The sequence below is a fragment of the Schistocerca nitens genome, chromosome 8 (genome assembly GCF_023898315.1).
Source record: "Schistocerca nitens isolate TAMUIC-IGC-003100 chromosome 8, iqSchNite1.1, whole genome shotgun sequence".
Taxonomy (NCBI): Eukaryota; Metazoa; Arthropoda; class Insecta; order Orthoptera; family Acrididae; genus Schistocerca; species Schistocerca nitens.
In genome coordinates, this window is record NC_064621.1 from 181,281,953 (window position 1) to 181,305,008 (window position 23,056).

A 23,056-nucleotide genomic window follows, 5' to 3' on the forward strand; every position below is an offset into this window, starting at 1 on the left:
AAAAATGGTTCAAATGGCTCTAAGCGCTGTGGGACTTAACAGCTGTCATCAGTCCCCTAGACTTAGAACTACTTAAACGTAACTAACCTAACGACATCACACACATCCATGCCCGAGGAAGGATTCGAACCTGCGACCGTAGCAGCAGCGCGGTTCCGGCCTGAAGCGCCTAGAACCGCTCGGCCACATCGGCCAGCTCGACCGCTCATATTGTGCTGATTACATACAGACGATTGTCAAACGCACACCACCACACTTTCATGTCTACATCATCTACAGCTATTCAACGGAACCAATATACTCTTTTAAGTATGTGACTGTCTTTTCCAGAGTGTTTATCTTCACAGAATAATTTACATTTGTGTCAGCATCGAAATTTACAAAATGAAACTCCTGTAACTGGCTTAGCATTTGGAAATGGGTTCACGGTAGTGGCTTCTAGGGCACAAACCAAGCTAGGAACGCCATGCAACATGCAAGAACTATAGCTCTGACTGCCATACCGCCTTTTCGATAGTTTAATGGAAAAGAGGTGGAATGGCTCGAGTGGTTACAACAGTATAGAGCCTACATCATTGCTCAAAAAGTATCAAGTACTGTGAAACTATATTACTTTTTGTCAAGAGTAGGAAGTGCAGTCTTTTGCCTCATTCAGAAATTGTTCCCTAATGCCCCTCCGAGCGAAATTTCATATAACTTTCTCTAACTAGCTTTTATGACCAACAAGTGAATGTGGTGGCAGCTGGTACCAATTCTTTTGTTCAAGAAAAGGTCAGAACAAACTTATTGTGAGTGTGTAACAGATTTGTACGGTATGACGAGTAAATGTAAATTAAAATGTGCTTGGAATGCTTTATATTCAGATGTTACGTTGCATGATGCAATCGTGTACAGTGAAATTGATGTCCAACATAGATAACTGATTTTTAAACAGTCAAATCCATCATTTCATCATGTAGTACAAATTCTAGATCAGTATGAGTATGGTGCCTTAGCGGCCTGTAAATTTGAGCAGCCACCAATTTGTCAGGCTAAGTCATCCCTTGCTCACGACTGGCCCAGTAGGCAGGAACAGCAACAGCAACAAGACAGCAGGCCGTAGTGGCCGAGCGGTTCTAGGCGCTAAAGTCTGGAACCGCGCGACCGCTACGGTCGCAGGTTCGAATCCTGCCTAGGGCATGGACGTGTGTGATGTCCTTAGGTTAGTTAGGTTTATGTAGTTCTAAGTTCTAGGGGACTGATGACCACAGCAGTCAAGTCCCATAGTGCTCAGAGCCATTTGAACCAACACCAAGACATGTAAACAGGTCTCTACGCGGGTGGCTACATCAGTGAATACAATTAAGTCATGCCCTTCGTGTTATTCACGGCACAAAAGCCAAGATTGCCCGTCCTAATAAGCACAGTTTTACCTTTGTGGCAAGAAAGGTCACGTACAATCTATATGTTTGCAATAGAACAAACATAGGAATTCTAAATTATCCAAAAACAGTCTTAATCGCATTTATTATTATTATTATACCGCCAACCTGGGTCATCTTCTGGGCGTTTACACCATTGGTCGACTGCTGGTGGTGTCACTCCTGTCTACATAACGGCCACCAGCAGTCGACCAATGGTGTAAACGCCCAGAAGATGACCCCTACGTCAGGTTGAAACCGGTTGGCGGTATAATAATAATAAATACGATTAAGACTGTTTTTGAATAATTGATTAATCATACTAATCGCTGCTTCATCTCCACAACCATGTTGTCCAAAGATAAGAATTCTGCCCACTCACAAAAACCTTGTCACAATGTCCATGTAATAAATGCAGTGTATTCGAAGCCTGCAGCAGGCATTATCAAAACTAGCAAGCAGACAGTTTATTCAGTGCTATGCCAGTTCAACAAACTTTTTGTTCATTTGGATCTTAGTGGAAACTATGTGAAATTTCAGATGGACACAGGTGCCTCTGTTGCATTGCTGTATCATAACACATATGAACTATCAGATTTCGAACGCCTGTCTAGCACACACCTGACGGCTTTCATTGAACAAGACATTCCCATTCTCTGAAAATGTACTTTGCCTGCCATGTATCACTCGTATACGCGAACTGTGACATTCACTGAGCTATAATCACGCGTTTTTGAGAACATATTTGGACTTGATTCGTTTCATTCGTTTGGCTTTAAAATTCAGGACGATGTGTTGTCAGTGACTGCATTTGATGCCAAATACAGTGTAGAATTACTGAAAGAATTCCCTGAACTCTTTTTTGAAGGATTCGGCAAGGCTAACAGTTTTGTTGCACATATTACCATGAAAGACAATGCTCAGCTAAACTTTTTCCGGGCCATAACTGTTCCCATAGCATTACGGGACAAAATGGCTGCTGAACTTAAGGAACTAGTGGAGCTATTGCGCCCATACAAACTAGTCAATGGGCAAGACCACTGGTTTTGCTCCCCAGACCTTCAGTCTCACTCGCCTCTGTGTTGGCTTTAACTCTACAGTCAACCCACTAACTGTGATTGGAAGTGATCCATTGCCACGGCTAGAGGATCTCGTGGACGGAATAGGCACTGGTCGCTATTTTTCTAAAATTGATATGCGTGACATGTTTCTTCGTATACCACTAGACGAATAATTAAAAAAAATGGTTCAAATGGCTCTGAGCACTATGGGACTTAACATCTATGGTCATCAGTCCCCTAGAACTTAGAACTACTTAAACCTAACTAACCTAAGGACAGCACACAACACCCAGCCATCACGAGGCAGAGAAAATCTCTGACCCCGCCGGGAATCGAACCCGGGAACCCGGGCGTGGGAAGCGAGAACGCTACCGCACGACCACGAGATGCGGGCAAATAATTTCAAACCGTGTGTTGTATGAACACTCATTTGGACTTGTTTCAACATTTACGTTTGCCTTTTGGTAGTGCTTCCGCACCAGCCATTTTCCAGCAGTATTTGGAACAGCTGACTTCTCAAGTACCAAAATGTTCAAATTATTTGGACGATATTGTCGTATCAGGTCGTACACCTGAATAACACATTTCAGATTTGCGCGCTTCGTTTCGTGTGTTATCTGATGTAGGAATAAAGTGTAGAGGGAAAAGTGTGATTTTTAAAACCTGAGTTTCTGTATATTGGTCACGTCATAAACAGTCAACGTGTACATCCTCTTCAGTCACGTTTGTTAGCCATACGTGACTTGCCAGTTCATCGCAAGCCACAGGATTGCAGTCAGTCTAAGGAAAAATGAACTAGTATATTCGGTTCATACCGAACGCTGCACAAATCGCAGCTCATTTCCATCGCTTGCGTCGCAAGAACGTTCCCTTTGTTTGGACAGAAGAGTGCAAAGACGCTTTTCAAAAACTTAAAAATGCATTTCTCAGTGATCGATGCTTGGTTCACTTTGACTATGACAAACTAGTTGTGTTGCAAGTCAACGCTTCCTCTTACGGAATCTGTGCAATGCTTTTGCACAGATCTGTTGATAAAAACAGGCCAAAATGTGTTGTCCAAAGCTCAGTGTAACTATTCACAAATAGAGAAATAGGCACTGGCTATTGTATATCGTGCCACCAAATTCCACCACTAATTTTATGGCAGAAAATTATACTTACCAACGGATCACAAGCCATTGCGGTCCATGTTTCTGTCTTGTCCATTATAGACCGCAAATTGCGTGCTATTTTCAGACAGGCGTTGGGAGCCTCACAGGTCATATGTGTGACGACTGAGTAATGGGACAGAGGCACCTGTATCCCACTGAAATTCCACATGTTTTCCCCAAATAAGTAAATGAACAAAACGTTTGTTTGACTGGCTCATCAGCGACGAAACAGCACGCTGGCTAGCTGCAGACTTGGAATATACTGTATTAATGACATGAGCCTTGTGACAAGATTTTTGTGAGTGGCCCTAATTCTTATGTTTGTTCCGTTGCAAACATACGAATTGTATATGTCATTTCTTACCACAAGCGTAACACTGAGCTTGTTGGGAGGGGCAGTCTTGGCGTTTGTGCCGTGAATAATACCTTGACCAAGATTTAATTCTGTTCGTCTGTGTAGCAGCCTGTTTAGCGAACTGCTTATGCGACCTGGCCAGCACTTGCCCAAGGCGCCGGTGCCGTGTCGGCTTGTACATTCTCGTTCTCGGAACATGGACTTTGCCTGCCTCGTATCGCTCGCATACGCGAACAGTGACTTTTAGAATTTTACAATCACGCGAGTGTGAGAACATATTTGGTCTTGATTCTTTTGATCTGTTTGGCTTTAACATGTGTTGTCAGTATCAGCATTCAATGCAAAAGAGAGGAACTCTTTTCTGAAGGTTTAGGCATAGCTAACAACTTTGTTGCACATATCACGATGAATGACAATGCTCAGCCGAAATTTTTCCAGGCCAGAACTGTTCCCATTGCATTCCGGGACAAAGTCGCGGCTTAACTCAAAGAACTGCAAGATAACGGAGTTACTGCGCTCATATCAGCTAGTCAGTGGGCTACTCCACTGGTTTTGCTCCCCAAATCTTCAGGTCGCATTCGCCTCTGTGTTGACTTTAAGTGTACAGTCAACCCACAAACTGCACGCCCAGAACAAATTAGGCGCTGGGCTCTACTTTTCTAAAATTGATGTGTGCGACGCGTATCTTCAAATACCTCACGATAAAGAAACTAAAAAGTGTGTGTAGTAAATACTCACATGGGCTTGTTTAAATGTTTGCGTTTTCCTTTTGCAATGTTTCCGCACCCGTCATTTTCCAACGCTATTTGGAACAGCTGACTGCGCAAGTGCCAAACTGTTCACACTCTTTGGACGATATTGTAGTGGCAGGTCGTACATCTGAAGAACATATTCCAAATTAACGTGCCTTGTTTCGTGTGCAATCAGATGCAGGACTAAAGTGTACACTGGACAAGTGTGATTTTTTAAACCTGAGTTGCAGTATCTTGGTCATATCATAAACAGTCAATGTGTATATCCTCTTCAGCCACATTTGGCGACGAGTGTCCGCCGAACCCTGTGCCCGACGACCATGGAACTTTTTAACTCTTTTTTTTTTGTGCTGGCGCCGTAATTCACTCCTGTCTTTACTTTGCAGAGGCGCTCATTTGGTTTAACAGTTTCTTGCCGATCTTGCTAATCTTTGTTTTCAGGTGGGCGTTGTAGAAATTTTGTTTGCTTTGTTTTGTCTGTTCGTTGCATTTGTGTTTTCTAGCTTGCCCACCCCACCAATCCCGCCCCCTGCTCAGACGGTGCAGCCGCAAGCGTTCAGTGCCACACAGCTAATACAGATGTTTCAGTTCGAGACGCAGCTGATTTCGGCGCTACTCAACACAGTGCAGAAGCTACTGTCCAACGCTGCGCACCCGACGGAACAAGCACCGCCTTCTACAGTTGCTATACCACCTTTTCGATAATTTCGCGAACACGAAGAGGAATGGCTTGAGTGGTGGTCTCAGTTCGAAGACCATACCCTCGCCCAAAATGTACCAGGTATTGCGAAACTTTACTCTCAACCGTAGGACGGGCAGTGTTTAGCCTCCTACAAAAGCCACTGCGTATGAACTTGCTTGCGACGACGTGGTAGCGTCACTAACTAACTATTATGAGCAACAAGAGAATGTGGCAGCAGCTGGGTATCAACTCTTTAATTGCAAAAAAACAACTAATGTTATTTGCTTGAACTGTTGTATAGCATTCTGAGAACGCAGCATCCTTTAGGCAGCCTATATGAGACGAGTGTGCAAGACCCCCCACAGTTTCATCCGATTACGCCGGTTCCTGTAAAAGCTGCCCAAAAGTTGCAAAGAGTAGCTTTGTTGTCTGAATACCAGTATAAGGTTGTGTATCGCCCGACACCTCAACGTGGTAATGCGGACGCACTTCCACGTCTTCCGATTAGCATTGATACAGACGTCGACATTTCTGCTGCATCTTGTTGTCACATCAATGCTCACAATTCTGAATCGTTTCAATCCTTTCCTCTGAACTATAGGAAAATAGCACAGACCGCGAAAGCTGATTCAGATCTGAAACTTTTGCTACGATAGATTCACACATCTTGGCAGCGCTCATTGCATAGCATAATGAAGTCTGCAGTGCGTCTATACTTTGCACTATACACAAAGGTGTTATTCTACAGTGGACAGTCACGTGTGTTGGACCCCAAAGCTTTGCAAAAAGAAGAGTTCCAGTTACTTCACCAAGGACACTGGGGGACTGTTCGTACGAAAGAGTTTCTGCGTCGACACTGTCCTTGGCGGGGTATAAACACCCAAATAGAACAGATGACGTCACAGTGTCACGCATGTGTTGAAAATCTGTCTGCTGCGCGACAAAAATTGTCTGCTTGGCCTACATCGCATTAACCAGGGCAACGTGTGCGCATATACTTTGCGGGACCTTTTTGGAACACTCGTTGGTTGAGTGTGATACACTCTTATAACAAGTTTCCTTATGCTGTGCCAATGAAATCGACAACGTCACGCAGCACAGTTCAGGCGTTTATTTTTTGCCTCGAAGTTTTGCTTGAAGCCATAGTGTCGGACAACGGACCTCAGTTCACGCAAATGAATTCGAAACATTATGTGAACGCAATGGCATACAACATCTGTGCACCGTTCCATCCACAGTCCAACGGCGAAGCGTAAAGTAATGTCAGAACCGTCGAGCAGCAGATGGCCAAACTTCACTCACACACCAGTGATCAAGCATTGCAACTGTTTCTCGCCTCCTATCGTTTGCATCCACGAGATGGACCTGTTCCACCCTCCTCAGCATCCGGCGCCGGAGGAAAGCCGGAAGTATCGTTTCGCGCCGCATGATATTGTGTTCTACAGGGTTTTGAGCGGCAGCAGATGGTGGGACGAGCCGAGATCCGTCGTCGACTTGGCGCACCCATGTTTCTCATTTCAGGCCCAGACGGATTGCAGCTCGCCGACATCACAATCATTTTCGTCACTGTCATGTGCACGTTGATCCTTCTGTATCTCTTCCCCCAGATTCACGGATACCTAGGACACAGCAGCCGCCAGAGGGTGTCATCACGACACTGCGGGACGACCCTATCGAGACGGAGCCTTCGCCTCCTCCGCGTCCTCTCGTCCTACCGATGGAGCTGGACACACCCATGCAGCAGCAGCCGACGCCTTCTACATCGTGGTATGGGCATCAGGAGGTGGACGCGTACCCTACTGGGCATTTTTCGGGACAATTTTCCACCAGAGCGAAGGCCGGATGGCCAGGAACGACCGGTAATTTGACGTTTCCTGCAGCGAGAGCTTCCGGCCCATCAGAGCGTCCACACTCACTTATCCCCAGTCGCTATCGTGCTTCATAAACGACGACGATCCGTCGCTCTGTGTGTGGGTGAGGGGGGGGAGGGGGGGGGCGGAATGCTGCCGCATAAAATGAAGCGCCGGCCGTCAGTCGGGACGACAAAGAAGAGAAGGCTGTGAGAAGTAGTCAGCTAATCGCACACTGACCGACCTGCCTTCCAGAACGACAACGTGACAGCAGCAGCCCCTGTGTGAAGACAACACAAACGCTACGCCCTACTGGCAGCCCACTTGTATAGTCGCTTGAGTGTTAACAACTTGGATAGCAGCGTCAACGTTAGGCTTTTAGATAGCAGTTCTGGAACGACTAGTTAGAGATCAGTTATCACTGCAAAGACTGACTATTTCGTATGTCACCTTTTGCTTGCGACACATCTGTGTAATTTCCAAAGTTAAGTCTCTGTAACTGTCTTTTTGTAATAAAACTCTTTAATACGAGTTATTTCATTGTTTGTATAGAGAACCGTGCACATGACAGTGACGAATTTGACTGTGAAGTCGGCGAGCTGCGATCCGTTTGGGACTGATTCCTAGACACGACAAAGTGGAATTGAATTCAGGCAAATGGCACAAAAACTCTGAATATAACCGAAAAGGAATAAAGTGATAACACCGTAGTTGAAGGAAAGCTGCTAGTATAAGTTTCTAAATTTAAGTACTAGGTATGTAACGTCAGTACAGATGGGTAGATGCTAGAAGAGTTTATGGGAAGAGATCAGGCACAGGGCTGTGTGTAATGTAGCGAGACAAAATACCATTAGTTTATTTTTTTATTTAATCTTATGGCTACGGCCCCCCGTCGGGCAGACCGTTCGCCGGGTGCCAGTCTTTCAATTCAACACCACTTCGGCGACCTGCAGTCGATGGGGATGATAGGATGACGAAGAGGACAACACAACACCCAGTCCTTGGGGGGAGAAAATTCCCCGACGCAGCCGGGAATCTAACCCGGGTACAGAGGATTGACAATCCGTCACGCTAACCATTCAGCTACCGGGGGCGTACATAACATCAGTGAGAGAGAGACATCTAAGGGGACAAACTAGTATATAGCTCTGGATCCAAACAGACTTTCGTCATAGAAAGAATGGCAGTTAATAAGCGATCAAAAAGTAAGTTAAAACAACCATGAATGGGATGCCTCTGAAGAATAGATAACAAGATGATCAGGGACAGCACAACTTAGTAAACATACACGCAAGCATGTGCAACCAACAAAATAGTGTCCACCGGGGCCACGACCAACTGGACTCCGTATCTCCTTAGCAGTACCAAACCCCCCACTGGTCTGACCATTGGTATCCTTGGTACTGCTACAAAGATACGGAATCGAGTTGACTTTGGCCTCGCTGCACACGACTTTGCTCGTTGTACGTGCTGGCGTATATGCTTAGTAAGTTGTGTTGCTTTCATTTGGAAACTCTGTTGGTCTTTGTCGTCTCGGTTTGTACGTTGATGGCAGTTTATGCTTGGAGCCTGAAGATGACGCTTTTTGGCGTCGAAACTCGTTGTGTGTTTAGAATAAATGACGTTGTATTACACTACAATTTTTGGTTTTAATTATCATTATTTAGTACTTCATGTTCTGCTGCTATCCCGCTGTTTTCGAATTATTACCAGACTGTTCATGCATTAAAGTCTTCTTCCAGGCGCATCCCCCTTTCTCCTGCAACACCACCTATTCTCCTTCCATTGCCTTATCATCATGGTTCTTCCTTATCTCTTCGAAAACAGGAAAAAAAGCATTGTTGGTCCAGCTACCAGTCATTCGCCTGGCTACATGTTCAAATGGTTCAAATGGCTCTGAGCACTATGGGACTTAACTTCTGAGGTCATCAGTCCCCTAGAACTTAGAACTACTTAAACCTACCTAACCTAAGGACATCACACACATCCATGCCCGAGGCAGGATTCGAACCTGCGACCGTAGCGGTCGCGCGGTTCCAGACTGTAGCGCCTAGAAACGCTCGGCCACTCCGGCCGGCTGGGTACATGTTCTACTATTTCGTTCTCGATATGTTTTTTTCAAATTATGTCGTTGTTATTGTAACTGGTTTCCAGGCGCATATACATAGTCTGCAGTAGGAACAAACTGGACAGTGCCATCACAAAACGAAGCTGATTCAGACACATTCTCCTAACACTTATTCCTTCCTTTTTCCTCAATTTGTGTGTCTCATATCTGTCTCTAGGACTGATGGGCACGATATGGAGTGTCTTTGCTTACCTCTTTTTGCAATTCCAAAATTGTCAGAGGAAGCTGTAATATTGATATAGACCGACGTATCCTTCATTGTACCAACGTATACTGAGTTGATGCTTTCTTTCCTAAAGACTCTTAGTACAGATTTTATTTAAACTGTGTGAAAAGTTTTCTCTAATCGTGTGGATCATAGACACACTAATGAGTCATACTCATTGTGTACTACATTTTTCTAACACCTGAATAGTCCACGGTACTATATGTACTTCTACAGGAAGCTTTACTTTGATTGACTGATATCTAGAGATTCTTCTTGCCGACAGGTAGTTCTCCACAGCAGATATTGCACATTACGGTTAGAGCAATAATGAACATACACTTTTTTTAGTTTCGTGTCTTTCCCTTCTTCAGAAGTAAAATAACTACACGCTTCTTCCAATTTTTGGTGAGTTGTCCACCTTTCTGTTGTTCTCTAAGCTACTACTTTAATTATTTCCCTCAAGCTTCAGTAACTTTTGTTGAAACACCTTTCCTTCTTCATAGGACGAATGTTTTTTTACGACTGCTTAGGCTTGATGTTGGGAGTATAATTTTATTCATAACGAACTATTCGTGCATATGACTGGGTTTACAGCTGTGCAATCACTTCAAGTTTCTTATTTGTCCACATATTCTGACAATAATACAACGCACAGTTCCTTGTAACCATAAGTAGTGTCAATCGCATGAATGGCCATCCAGATGTAGTTGTTCTGTGATTTCCGTAAATCGCTTCAGCCAAATTCTTGGACCGTTCCTTTGAAAAGAAAACTAGCCAATTCCCTCCCCAAACCTTGAACCTATCTGAGCTTGTACTCCGTATCTGATACCTCGATGTCGACGGGACGTTAAACACTAATCATCCTTCCTTCCTTCAGTCTCGTGAATTACAAGTGATTGCAGCAACGGATATTGAAAAAAATCCTATTGTAAGGAAGTGTACGGTGGTTTTTCTGTAGCCTAAATGTATAAACAACGAAGTTGAAATTAATTTTTAAATTCTATTTTACATTATTTTGTTATTTTTAAATTATATTTTACATTATTCTGTTATTTATGCACGTCACAAGAGAAGTTAATGATATTGTTTTATTACTTCTTGAACAAAACAGTTTCGATGACATTTCATTTCTTTTTATGGCTAGTTGGGCTGAAACAGCCAATCTTTTGATCTAAATTTCAAATATAGGAGTTTTGCTGATGACTGTGGTTGCAATAGTCGTATATTTGACGGATAAATCATAAAATAACCAAATTCTGCCGGAACGTCTCATAACAGTTAACAACACTTGACGTAGGCTCCTTTGCTCATTAAGTTATTCTTCCAGTTAAGATTTTAAACAACTAATCTCGTTGGTAGACCTACCGTATCGCATTGAGTTGGACTTCATATACGTCTGCTGATTAGTCACAGCTACAGCATTTGTCTACTCACGATTAATTTTCGTCACAGAGGTACGCAAGTAAACTCCCTCGGATATACATCAAGTGTTAAGCATTGCTAGTATTATCTGGGAGGTGGGCCTGAAAATGTGAGCTAACACTTTTTAACTAGAAAACTGATCGTGCTACCTGACTTGAACAGTCTATCCAAATGCTTTTTGTGGAGGAGGGAACCAATGAAGACGGGCCGTTCTCTTACTGCATTTCTGCCTCGTATCCGAGCGTCTCCACGGACGGTTTATGTAAACTGCTATGCTATTCGTGTGGCCGTGGACGTCGTCATCATACAGATATAAGCATTACATCATAATGTTGAACTGACAGCTATTATCTGTGGGTTGACGATTGCAGAAAAACCTAACAACAAAATATGGTTGACCTTACCTTTAAGTGTGTTATTAGCCCTCTAAGACGTTTAAGCGACTGGCGTGTTTACAAGGGTGCTGGAACTAGCAAGGTATAACTGGACAATAAATGAGTATCCTCTCAAACTGCGTTTCGACATGCATAATGTTTCACGATGTATGCTATTGCCAATCAGGTCCGATAATATTGTTAGTGAGGACACCTCAGTGGTCTTGAACAAAACTTCGACATTTTACCATATCAACTTAGTATTCATTAGTAATTGTTTAGTTCCATTAATTCCTTATCTCGGAAAGCAGACAGTCTGTTATTTACATCGTTGAACAAATTACTATTCTTGGTCTTTTAGAACAGGTACACTTTAACGAAAATAAATTTCGTCTTAATTTTTAACACTCTGCTTACCATAAAATCTGTACAGCGTTGCCTATCAGCCGGGCCTCTCAGGCCCGTATTGTTTAAGTTGACATAAGTTGAAGATAATTTGACAACTTAGGTGAGAACGAATTTTGAGGTATAATTTTAATTTTAATTTTATTTGTTTAATGTTTATATTAAAAAAAAACAGTTCTTATACTTTCCCTGGTGGCTTTTATTCTTGTTGCAAATTTGCGCAGGTCTTCAGACAGCAAAATGTTCCGAGCATACAGGTTTGGTGCACTTATATAATTTGACTTTTTCTATCTACCTTCTCTACACAATATGCACACTTCTCCTTTTCTTAGCTGGTGGTTTCACTGTCCTGCCAGCGTCGTTTTTTTCTCCTAATATTGTAGCATAACGTCTTCTGGTCCATGGTGTCAACGCCACCCTTTGTGGCAGTGTATGTCTTTCTAACTGTTGTGGACTGGCAAGACAGCCAATCCACTAGGACGGTGGCCGAAAGGCACGCGTTAAGCTCACGCAGGCTGGCGTGAGGTCTGGAACAGGACAAGTAATGGATACTAGCAAATAAAGTACGTAGCTTCTGGAATACTTAACTTTAATCCATAATTGGTGAACATCGCTCTGACGGTACATGCATCACAAGATAAATAGCAAATGATAATGGCGCCTTGCTAGGTCGTAGCAAATGACGTAGCTGAAGGCTATGCTATCGTCTCGGCAAATGAGAGCGTAATTTGTCAGTGAACCGTCGCTAGCAAAGTCGGCTGTACAACTGGGGCGAGTGCTAGGAAGTGTCTCTAGATCTGCCGTGTGGCGGCGCTCTGTCTGCAATCACTGATAGTGGCGCCACGCGGGTCCGACGTATACTAACGGACCGCGGCCGATTTAAAGGCTACCACCTAGCAAGTGTGGTGTCTGGCGGTGACACCACACTAACTTCAGGCTTATTTACTTGCGTTGATGACAATGTTGGTTGGTCATGAAGCGAGCTAAGGACGGTAACAACTTGGCTTTTCTTGAGAACATAAGAAACTATAATCGCATCCGGTTGAAAACCAAATAATGCAGAGTATATTTCACGTCCTTTAGGTGTAATTAAAGCGGTAGGAAGATCACCTTAGTTTTTTCGGATAGTACCGAGTAGTGTCAGATCTTATCAGATCAAACAATTAGCTAAATAGAGAGATGTAAAAATTTATCACAGGTGACATTACGTCCAGACTTTTCAAGTTCAATCATCAGAGTCTTCAAAACATTCTCTGCAAGCCTCACGGTTGTGGTATGTTTCTTCTTCCCCCAACACACTTTCATCATCTAGCAGTAGCTTCTTGCACTGTCACATACTGCTCAGAAAGTTATTCTGTGTATACCAAGTTTTGATGGGATGACCTCTAAATGTGACCAACTGTTCATCCAGGTCATGAACCACCCTGGAATATAGGCATCCCTAAGGCTGAGTTCCCACATCTCAAAAACTTCTGATGGGTTCTAGTTTATCACTTGACCTATTTTCACGTCAAAGCACAATACCCTCAGAATAGCATGGAAGCGGTTGCGAGACATGGTTCCATTGGACAATTAACGGCCATCTTCAGACCTTCAAAGCCGACCTATATCTTCATTTCTCGACCTGTGAACTCCATCAGAACACCAAGAAAGTTTTTCATTTCATGCATATCTCTATCCAGCCAGTCTTCGTAAGCGGTACTACCTTCCTTGTTGGTCCACATTTACAATTTGTCAATGACGGGTAAACGAAAGAACAACATAAAAAAATATTCTTTAGTATCACAGTTCCTGATCGAAAATCTTGTAGGCTCCTGGTTATGTTTCAATACATCCTTCCTGCTCCACTCACCAGAAATTCTAGCTTCAGGAGCTGTAGTCCACATTTTGTCACATTGAGAAAACAATAAGTCACACTCAACAGAATTTGCATTAAACTATTCTTCTCCATCTTCGTGAAGGGATTCTTCATGATCATCATCTTCATGTAGTTCTGAGTTTTCAGCAACATCTACCTCGTTATCATCATCACTGGAAGATTCACATTTACTAGGTGGGTTTTCAGAATCAGAAGACTGCTCCAACAATTCCCTTATCTCCTCATCTGATAGTCCTCTTCTCCATAACACTTTCAGTTTGTAGAACAGAGAAATGTTACGAAATAATACACCAAAACAGACATGAGCTTAGACCTGTGGTGACTGTTGAACAGTGGAAGGACAACATCGTGAGTCAACAATGGCAAATGACGTAACAGACGCTGCCAAGACAGACATCTGGTTGTCGAAAAATTGCTTCTAACCGCACAGACCTGCAAGTACGGGACGAACCGAGCACCAACGCTTTAACACAAACCCATAGGTTAATATTTGTAAATTTTTTTGCAAAATTATGACTAAACTGACAAATGAAGATAGGTCATAAATTTTTCTTGAAATAAAATGTATATTTACTAATAGAAAATATGTTAAACACCATGGATGGGCCTCTGATGCCCGATGGTAGATAAAGTGTTAAATATTACACAGAGCTATGGTATTAGGTCACTTTAATTTTGTAAAATATTGCCCTACAGATACTCAGGTTTTGCCTTTTTTACGAGCAATTTGCAGTTTATTACATCAATGGAAGACCTCACAAACTTCAAAGTTGCTGCTGAACCGTCTACAGACTATCAATACATTATGGGCACTGGACACACACGCATATTTCCCTTATGATGAAATATATTATCCCAACATCTGCTTTCCAATAACAGACGTGTAATACTTAACTGTTACAAAAAATTGTTCTAAAATGCCAATATTCTTTGACGTAGCGTTCCAAATGTTCCTTTCCCATTTTATAGTCTCCGTCTCATTTTTTGTTCCAATAAATGGTGTCGAAACCTATATCAGTCTCATGCAACAACTCTTTGCTAATGTGATCTTCCTGAAACCTTCCTGAGTATAATGTCACAGTAGTTATTATTTGTAACCCTTACACTACAGAACCGTATTAAAATTAAAGGAATGCTCTTGATACCAAAGGTGTACCAAACTACAAAGTAACATCATGTGACAGCTTCGCCTCTCGTTAGATAAATATAATGTTACCTATAAAATGTTATCAGGAGAATTAAAACTGGCGTTCTATGGATCGGAGCGTGGAATGACAGATCCCTTAATCGGTCAGGTAAGTTAGAAAATTTAAAAAGGCAGATGGATAGGTTAAAGTTAGATATAGTGGGAATTAGTGAAGTTCGGTGGCAGGATGTACAAGACCCCTGGTCAGGTGAATACAAGTTTATAAATACAAAATCAAATGGGGGTAATGCAGGAGAAGGTTTAATAATGAATAGGAAAATAGGAACGCGGGTAAGCTACTACAAGCCGGCCGAAGTGGCCGTGCGGTTAAAGGCGCTGCAGTCTGGAACCGCAAGACCGCTACGGTCGCAGGTTCGAATCCTGCCTCGGGCATGGATGTTTGTGATGTCCTTAGGTTAGTTAGGTTTAACTAGTTCTAAGTTCTAGGGGACTAATGACCTCAGCAGTTGAGTCCCATAGTGTTCAGAGCCATTTGAACCATTTGAACCAAGCTACTACAAACAGCATAGTGAACGCATTATTGTGGTCAAGATAGATACGAAGCCCACGCCAACCACAGTAGTACAAGTTTATACGCCAACAAGCTCCGCGGATGACGAAGAGATTGATGAAATGTATGATAATGTAAAAGAAATTATTCAGAGAGCGAAGGGAGACGAAAATTTAATAGTCATGGGAGACTGGAACGCGGTAGTAGGAAAAGGTAGAGAAGGGAACGTAGTAGATGAATATGGAATGTGAGTAAGGAATGAAAGAGGAAGCCGCCTGGTAGAATTTTGCACAGAGCATAACTTAATCATAGCTAACACTTGGTTCAAGAATCATAAAAGAAGGTTGTATACATGGAAGAAGCCTGGAGATACTGGAAGGTATCAGATAGATTATATAATGATAAAGCAGAGATTCAGGAACCAGGTTTTAAATTGTAAGACATTTCCAGGGGCAGATGTGGACTCTGACCACACCACATCAATTGCCAACAAGACTACTTAAACTTCGTAGTCCGTATTCTCTGCCCAAGGAAACCACTAAAATGTTATAAGTGAGATAAGAGTCGATACAAGACACCTCGCTGCAAGAAATTGGAAAAATTATTTGCTTTTTTAAATTAGAAAGACAGTGTCAAGAATATTCAGAACATATTAGCGTCCCAGCTAAAATTCCGGCGACGCGGGAAACAGAAGCCAAAAAAGGGACTGTACCGTTTTCTTTACGAGACGAATTCCAGCCAGCAGGCGTGTTTCTACTGTTCACTGACAACAGAGAAACAGGCGACAATGAAATTAAATTATTCTGCGTTGTCGTTCGTTCATAGCACAGTTACGTCGAGTAATTCGAGTCGGCCACTTCATCGCTCCGTGTTTAAAGGAAAAAATATTTGTGCTCGTGTGCCGTGTTTAAAGTAAAAATCTTTGTGCTCATGTGCAGTGTAGTACGACTGGAACTGGATACAGTCTTTCTTTCTTTCCTCTTACAAATTTTCTTCTTTTGTTTTGACTTTTGGTTGAGAATTTCGTAAGTCCCTTAACATGAATAGCACTGAAAAAAGCAAACGTGCAAAATTAAGTGGGGCGGCATTTCGGAAATTATCGAAGAAAAGGCGAGAACGAGAAGCCAACGTTCTAAAAACGCGTGACAGAGTAGACGTCATACACTGAGATGTGCCAAGTGATATAACTGGTCAAATATGACGGGCAGAAATGTTGAGGACCATGACTGCAAACGTCACAGAGGATTGGATGGGTTGCAGGGGATGGAGCAGAGTTCGATTGTTACGTTTGTGGAGCGTTCATGGAGAATAGAATGTAATTTCTGACCTTGCTGATGCACTTTGGCAACTGTTTGAAGTTGAAGTGTAATGATATGACATTGATGCTGAAGACGAAATCTGCCACGAAGTTCCCCACATCTTTCAGACGGTGGAGGTCGATGGTAGAGTGTCTAACATTATCCAACTGCTGAAACAGTCAGGCGGAAGAGTCCTGATGTGGGACTTGCGTGAGGTGCGAAGCAGATAGCACACTGGACAAGCATTCATGACGACAACGGTTCAAAATTTTGTCTGGGCATTCAGATTTAGGTTTCTGGTGATTTCCCTAAATTTGTCCAGGTAAATTCTTGGATGGTTCTTCTGAAAAGTGTTTGGCGAATTTCCTACCCTAACCTTCTATAATATGAGGTTGTACACTTCTCCAATGATATTGATGGGATGTTAAACCCTGATCTTCCTTTTTTTCCTTAGATGGGTTTCAGATAGATGAGTAGACAGTGCTCCATGTAAACGGCATCACTTGATGTCTTGATGGGAGTAAGTACTGCTTTCTAAACTGCTTGTAGTCTTTGATCATATTACATATTACATTATGAAGGTGCAGGCTTGTGTGAGAAGAAACACATTGGCCCCTGAACATCCCAACATTTTGTTGCAGTACAGCAAAGTCATTTGTGACCATAGTTATGATGACCTGGGATTTGGGGGGCTATGCCATTGTAATAAGGCATTCCTTAATGTGTTCTAAAGCAGATTGTATCTCTGATATCCACTTGATCTTGCGTTTGTGAGTAGTGTTCTTGCAGATGTGGGCTTGAGTGAGTGGTGCCTGAAGAGATGCAGCCTGTGCCAGGAGCCTTGAATAACAATTTGCCATGATTAAAAGCCAACGTAGTTCTTAGTCGTCTTGCAGCAGCAACAGTTGTTGTAATGCCTCTATATACTATGGTGTACGGTAGATAACAGAACCATTTATTACATGACTTAGAGTGTTGGCATATCTCTTCTTAGATCACAACTCTGTTGTAAGAGAATATGTTGAAAACCTTTTTGAGATATGTATTGTTGGAGTCACTGTTTGGTGAAAAAATTAGAATATTGTCGAGATAGGCGTAACAGAATTGAAACTTGAATAATACGCCAGTAGTAGGATAAGGGGAGGGGGGAGGGCAATTTTGATATCAAACTGATATCGAAATTAAATAAATCGACCAATTAATTACCCAACCTCCCACCTACCCAACTGCAACCCTCACCCCCGAATAATGTTTTCCTCTGCTTGTGTATCCAGTTTCTGTCCCCATTCCCCCCCCCCCCCCCCATTCCTACTCCTTCCCCTCTCCCACGAACCCTATTGTCAGGAATTTCGAATTTTTAATCGAATTTCGAATTTTCGTGGAATTTCTTTGTACCAGAGCTGTGCCGACACCCCATCCCCATTTTTTTCTCTGCTCAACTGACCAGTATTGATGGGAGAGGTTCATTCTATGCTGAAATGTCATTGTAGAAGCATCCCAATGTGTTTGATCAGTGAGAGGAATGTGAAGGACAGAGCAGCTTTCAATAGCTGTATTACATGTATGCATTTGAAGGGGATTGTAGGCACAGTTCACTACACGTGGGGTGGGGAACTATGATAATTGAAGAGTGTAGGAGAAAGAAGCAGAATTATCTTGAGCAGATTGTGTCAATGCAGAGGGATGGCTCCAATATGCATGTCGCAATCGATACATGCTCATCCTCATGTGTAGACTGCCAAAATGTTCCACATGAAGCCTTTACTCTTCCAAAATGGAAGAGAAGGGCAGTTGATGCTAATTCGCTTTAGTGGAATGATATTTGTATACCTGACATATACAATTGCAGAGCTTAAAATTGCTCATCCTTATCCAGGCCCCCTCCACCAATGCATCCTCGCTGTTGTGCAGAATGTGTTTATCAAAGAGCTCTTGGTGTCTGACAGGGAGGAGTGTAACAGCTACGTCGCCTGCAAGCATACCGCTGAGGACTGCGCCCATAGCCTTCTACTTGTAGAATGGAAAGGTGTTATACTGGACGAGAGCCTGAAGAAGAAGAGCAGTTCTACCAGCAGATAACGGCTATGCAGCAGAACGGTATCAGGATGCATTTTTCAAGTTCGGCATACCAGTGCTGTTGTTATAACTGCCTACCATTCTTGAATTTCACAGACAGTTTTCCACCTCACAAGAGATCTCTGCTTCCAATCCAGAGGACCAAGCAACTGGTCTAGTTCACAATTATTCTACCAGAGAGGTCGGAATCTAGCAGTAGCCAACAGGAATGCAGCTTCCGATCACATTTGGTATATAAGGCCTGCCGAGAAGCTCTGCAGCCTCAGTTGTAGTCAGCACGAAGTCCCAGTCGAGTTCGTCCAGCGCTGCCCAGCCGCACAAGCAGAATAGGAAGAAGCCACAGAAGAGTAAGAACCATTTGCTTAACGTATGTGTTTACTATCGAAGATGAGGTCTTTTTGCTGCTATTATCGCTTGCAACGGTTTTTCTTCTTTGCTCACCAGTGGATACGACGTCCACCAGCCTGTTGGGGTCTGCAACAGCAATATGTCCCAGCTCATGTGGATCCACAGCAGCAGCAGCACTCTACGGTCCTGTTCCACACCTGGTCAGCAGAGTAGCAGAACGAGCTGTTATTGTCGGTTGGAAAACACCCAGGCAGCCCCTGACTCGCCGAAGTGCACTGGGGTCCTAATCAGCGGGAAGCGGTCGGCACTGGATCCCATCATACGCCCCATAGCAGAATATTCCAGTGATACTGCTAGGACAAAGTGAAGATGAATTGGATTAGAAGATACGAATGAAGCCCTGTGCACCGCTACTGTTTGCTTCAGAGTGTAATTTAACCACTAGAGGTTCGAAGCATTACACATGGGTATCGAAGCAACCTCAGGCAGACTTTGGCGTGTTGTGACAGAGATCGAGAATGCAGCTAAAAGTGTTAAAGTGCGGTTTATGAAGGTGGAATGGGAAGAGCTGTGTTGTGCAAAAACCTACATCAAGCAGCAATTGACCCTCAAGTATCATCCGAGCTGTCCTCCTCCGTACATTTACTGCGCTGCTCTAACTCTATCCATTACATGAGTGCACAATGACTCTTCTCTCCAGGTGATATTGGGTGACGCATCCATTTATCTACAGCACTCCATTGTTGAAATCTTGTTCGTTCTACAGTTGGTGCTATCCACTGTGTTGGAAAGACTGAACACAATGCTGCTCTGTCTTAAAGCTGTGTATAGGGACATTGCAGAGTATCTAAGTGCGAACAGTATGCATATAGATGACTCTGAACAGTGGGCCAATATGGTGCCAACGAAAACTAATGTACTACCAATGAGTTTGAGAGAAATACACTCCTGGAAATTGAAATAAGAACACCGTGAATTCATTGTCCCAGGAAGGGGAAACTTTATTGACACATTCCTGGGGTCAGATACATCACATGATCACACTGACAGAACCACAGGCACATAGACACAGGCAACAGAGCATGCACAATGTCGGCACTAGTACAGTGTATATCCACCTTTCGCAGCAATGCAGGCTGCTATTCTCCCATGGAGACGATCGTAGAGATGCTGGATGTAGTCCTGTGGAACGGCTTGCCATGCCATTTCCACCTGGCGCCTCAGTTGGACCAGCGTTCGTGCTGGACGTGCAGACCGCGTGAGACGACGCTTCATCCAGTCCCAAACATGCTCAATGGGGGACAGATCCGGAGATCTTGCTGGCCAGGGTAGTTGACTTACACCTTCTAGAGCACGTTGGGTGGCACGGGATACATGCGGACGTGCATTGTCCTGTTGGAACAGCAAGTTCCCTTGCCGGTCTAGGAATGGTAGAACGATGGGTTCGATGACGGTTTGGATGTACCGTGCACTATTCATTGTCCCCTCGACGATCACCAGTGGTGTACGGCCAGTGTAGGAGATCGGTCCCCACACCATGATGCCGGGTGTTGGCCCTGTGTGCCTCGGTCGTATACAGTCCTGATTGTGGCGCTCACCCGCACGGCGCCAAACACGCATACGACCATCATTGGCACCAAGGCCGAAGCGACTCTCATCGCTGAAGACGACACGTCTCCATTCGTCCCTCCATTCACGCCTGTCGCGACACCACTGGAGGTGGGCTGCACGATGTTGGGGCGTGGGCGGAAGACGGCCTAACGGTGTGCGGGACCGTAGCCCAGCTTCATGGAGACGGTTGCGAATGGTCCTCGCCGATACCCCAGGAGCAACAGTGTCCCTAATTTGCTGGGAAGTGGCGGTGCGGTCCCCTACGGCACTGCGTAGGATCCTACGGTCTTGGCGTGCATCCGTGCGTCGCTGCGGTCCGGTCCCAGGTCGACGGGCACGTGCACCTTCCGCCGACCACTGGCGACAACATCGATGTACTGTGGAGACCTCACGCCCCACGTGTTGAGCAATTCGGCGGTACGTCCACCCGGCCTCCCGCATGCCCACTATACGCCCTCGCTCAAAGTCCGTCAACTGCACATACGGTTCACGTCCACGCTGTCGCGGCATGCTACCAGTGTTAAAGACTGCGATGTAGCTCCGTATGCCACGGCAAACTGGCTGACACTGACGGCGGCGGTGCACAAATGCTGCGCAGCTAGCGCCATTCGACGGCCAACACCGCGGTTCCTGGTGTGTCCGCTGTGCCGTGCGTGTGATCATAGCTTGTACAGCCCTCTCGCAGTGTCCGGAGCAAGTATGGTGGGTCTGACACACCGGTGTCAATGTGTTCTTTTTTCCATCTCCAGGAGTGTACATCTGAATTCTGTACTTACAACAGGACTTAATTTTCGATATCCTGAACTGGTGTTAAGATAAAGAAATAATCTGTTGATGTAGTGCATCCCTTGAATGATCACGGAATAAAAATGTATGTAACCATGTATTTTTTTTTTATTTATTGCCTCTCATAATACTGCAAGTACTAAAGCTGTTGCCACCAGTATTTTCACTGCAAACATGCAACAACAGAAAATTATGTCATTTAACTAAATTCTCAGCAAACGCCCATCGCACGCGAATACCTGACATAGTTGGTATATGGCAGGGAATCGTGTTCATCAATTTCTATAAAAACCCATTGCACACCAGTACCTGACAGAACTGAGACAGTGTGCAAGAACACCGGACGAAGAATGGCGTACTAGTTCCCGACAACATACCTGCAATAATTGTAGGTCCATCCAACTGCGCCAAGACAAATCTTCTCATGTTGCTGCTAACACATACGGATGTAGTTCGCTTTGAGCATGTATGTGTATGTTTTTGAAAATACACATTTTCAATTCAAATACCCACTGTTACAGGAGATATTGCAGGGTGCATACAGTGTGAAATACACGACAATCAGTGAGAGCAGTAATATCCCTCCACTGCAAAAATTAAAGCCAAACACAATGCTCATATTGGACGATATTGCTGTGGAAAATCGGGCGATATTTGTGTTTTGGTCGCCATATGGCTGTAGATGTATTTTATCTGCGTCAGACATATGAGCGAGCATTCAAGAATGTAAAGCAGCTGGTGAGGAATAATGCATACCTAATTACAGCATAATGGTGCACTGATGTAATGGATAGAGCAGCACAGTAAATGTACGGAGGAGGACAGCACGGATGGCACTCGAGGGTCAATTGCTGCTAGATGCAGGGTTTTGCACAACACAGTTCTTCCCATTCCATCTCCATAAACAACACTTTAAATCTTTTAGCTGCATTCTCGTTATAAGAGTCGAAGGACATGAAAGGGAAGCAATGGTTGGGAAGGGAGTGAGACAGGGTCGTAGCCTATTCCCGATATTATTCAATCTGTATATTGAGCAAGCAGTAAAGGAAACAAAAGAAAAATTCGGAGTAGGTATTAAAATCCATGGAGAAGAAATAAAAACTTTGAGGTTCGCCGATGACATTGTAATACTGTCAGAGATAGTAAAGGACATGGAACAGCAGTTGAACGGAATGGACAGTGTCTTGAAAGGAGGATATAAGATGAACATCAACAAAAGCAAACCGAGGATAATGGTATGTAGTCGAATTAAGTCGGGTGATGCTGAGGGAATTAGATTAGAAACATGCTAGTGAAACATGGACGATAAATAGTTTGGACAAGGAGAGAATAGAAGCTTTCGAAATGTGGTGTTACAGAAGAATGCTGATGATTAGATGGCTAGATCACATAGCTAATGAGGAGGTATTGAATAGAATTGGGGAGAAGAGGATTTTGTGGCACAACGTGACAAAAAGAAAGGACTGGTTGGTACGACATGTTTTGAGGCATCAAGGGATCACAAATTTAGCATTGGAGGGCAGCGTGGAGGGTAAAAATCGTATAGGGAGACCAAGAGATGAATACACTAAGC